Below are 2,819 nucleotides of genomic sequence, written 5' to 3'. Positions count from 1 at the left end.
AGAGGCGGGGTTTCACCATGTTGACCAGGATGGTCTCGATCTCTTGACCTCGTGATCCACCCACCTCGGCCTCCCAAAGTGCTGGGATTACAGGCTTGAGCCACCGCGCCCGGCCGGTAAGAGGAGTCTTTTTTTTCCCCTTTTCTTTTTTTGAGATGGAGTTTCCCTCTTGTTGCCCAGGCTGGAGTTCAATGGCATGATCTGAGCTCACCAAAAGCTCCGCCACCTGGGTTCATGCAATTCTCCTGCCTCAGCCTCTCAAGTAGCTGGGATTACAGGCTGGCACCACCATGCCCGACTAATTTCGCATTTTTCATAGAGACAGGGTTTCTCCATGTTGGTCAGGCTGGTTTTGAACTTCAAAGCTCAGAAGATCCACTGGCCTCGCCTACCAAAGTACTGGGATTACAGGAGTAAGCTACGGTGTCTTGCTAGAGTTCTTATCCTTACAGAAAATGAGAAAAGAGGTGAAAGCATGGTTTTAATTGTAGTGAATGTTCTGACAAACCTGAGTAAGGGACTTTTCGCCACATTGTGTCTTTGTAGTTGTGTTTTATTACACTTTCTGAAGAAGTCATAACACCCTCTCGGTATGAATTCCTTATGTTTGTAGATAATACAAGATGCACACATACCCAAAATCAATGCAGGATTCCCATTATACAAATGTTAGACACTTTTATTGACGCACCAAGTGACATTGAGTATCTACATGAGACAGGCCATGAGTGATGTCTTCAAAGACGACAGCATCCACAGTGAAAGATCAGAAACTAAAATCTGGCAAGTCGTGGTGGCAAGTGGCTGTAGTCCCAGCTACTCAGGAGTCTGAGGCAGGAGAATTGCTTGAACCCAGAAGGCAGGGGTTGCAGTGATCCAAGATTGCACCACTGCACTTCAGCCTGGGAGACAGAGGGAGACTCCACCTCAAAAAAAGAAATAAATAAAAATATAGCTCTATCCTCTAGGATAAAAAAGAAGTACTGCTCCTATATTTGAGAAAAATCATAACCATTTTTACCAAAAACGCCTGTGTCACAAGCCTCTCTACAGTAACACCACAGTCTGCAGGAGCTCAATGCGTTAAGAATGGTTTAATTAATCTCCTGCTATTTTTTAGGCTCGTTTTATATTCTTAAAATAACGATGGCATAAAACACCTTCTATCATTCATGTCTGTGTGTGAACATTCCATTCTAATGAGTAAGATTTTTGGAGTCAAGAAAACAGTAACTCACTCAATTAGCTAAAAATGTAGTAAAACTTAGGCAGAAAAGATTTCCCCTTATTGGTCTCATTTTCTGGAACTTACCCTGTACTTTGTACAATTAATACATGACTTCCATGGGCAGCTGCTCTACTCCTGGTGTACAGAGAGCTGACGGTGCACCCTGATGTAGCCCCTGAACAATCCCTGCTGCCCAGCAGCTCTGACACCACGGGGCCCACACCCCATCTTCATCCACGTCTGGGGTGAGCCCTTCCCAGGACCATGCCCAGTGCAGTCTCTTCCCAAGCTCATGTCACTGGGTCACGGGAGCTGGAATCTAAGTGAGATAAGGGACTGAGGGAAGGCATGGGTGAGTGCCAGCAAACCTGTCAGGCAGGATGCTTCAGACTCAGAGAAGATTCCCAACTCCAAGGCCCAGCATTTCTGAAAGGAAGGAGACAGAGCATCCACTGAGAATATCATCTCACCTGAGGAAGAGCCATTCCTGACTCCTTTGCTTTCCTCTTCCAAGTTTCTTCCTCACGTATCAAGAGTCATTAGAAGTCAATCCTGAATGTCAAATATGTTGTTTATTGCTCAGAATCAACACACATCCTCCCTGGAACACAACGACACATACAAAGGAGACCTCACCCGGAGGAATTACGGTTCCCTCTGCTGCCCACTGCACCAGCGACGATAAACTCCTACAAGAAAACTAAGTGATTTTTGATCCCTTTCTTCAGAACCCAGTTCCCTCCTGGAGATACCCACACGCAGACTGCATCAGTGGGGAGCTGGGCTAGAATGAGCTCCCCTTCAGGGCACAGACTCAGCCCTCACCAAAGTCCAGGCAGAGGCTGGGTGCGGTGGCCCAGAACTTTAATCCCAGCACTCTGGAAGGCCGAGGGAGGTGGATCATATGAGCACAAGAGTTTGAGACCAGCCTGGGCAACATGGTGAAACCCCATCTCTACCAAAAATACAAACACTTAGCTAGGCATGGTGGTACACATCTCTGTGTCTGTGCTCCCCGCTAATTAGGAGGCTGAAGTGGGAGGATCACTTGAGCCGAGGAGGAGGAGGTTGCAATGAGCCAAGATTGCACCACAGCAGTCCAGCCTGGGTGACAAGAGTGAGACTCTATCTAAAAAAAAATTTTTTCTTTTTTTTTTCTAAGATGGGGTTTCACCAAGATAGCCAGGCTGGTTTTGAACTCCTGGCCTCAGGTGATCCACCCACCTCGGCCTCCCAAAGTGCTAGGATTACAGGCACCACGCCCAGCCAAAAAATATTTTTTTTTAAAAAGCCTGGGTGTGGTCGCTCAGCCCTGTAATCCCAGAACTTTGGGAAGCCAAGGGAGGCAGATTACAAGGTCAGGAGTTCGAGATCAGCTTGACCAAGAAACCATCCCAGCCAATATGGTAAAACCCCAACTCTACTAAAAATACAAAACTTAGTCGTGCGTGGTGGTGGGCACCTGTAATCCCAGCTACTCTGGAGCCTGAGGCAGGAGAATTCCTTAAACCCGGGAGGAGGAGGTTGCAGTGAGCTGAGATCCCACCATTGCACTCCAGCCTGGGTGAAAGATCAAGACTCTGACTCAAAA

General features: G+C 47.2%; 1 pseudogene across 1 annotated transcript in view; it reads right to left on the bottom strand.

Moving 5' to 3' along the window:
* Positions 1-2,819, bottom strand: part of LOC108295651 — an 18,191-nt pseudogene that overhangs the window by 8,580 nt on the left and 6,792 nt on the right. The window contains exon 2 of the transcript XR_005198225.1: positions 1,699-1,829. The product of XR_005198225.1 is annotated as a zinc finger protein 765-like (transcript). The remainder of the gene's footprint in view (positions 1-1,698; positions 1,830-2,819) is intronic.

Source organism: Cebus imitator, unplaced genomic scaffold (assembly GCF_001604975.1).
Source record: "Cebus imitator isolate Cc_AM_T3 unplaced genomic scaffold, Cebus_imitator-1.0 Scaffold654, whole genome shotgun sequence".
Taxonomy (NCBI): domain Eukaryota; kingdom Metazoa; phylum Chordata; class Mammalia; order Primates; family Cebidae; genus Cebus; species Cebus imitator.
This window is presented reverse-complemented; position numbering and strand designations above follow the sequence as displayed.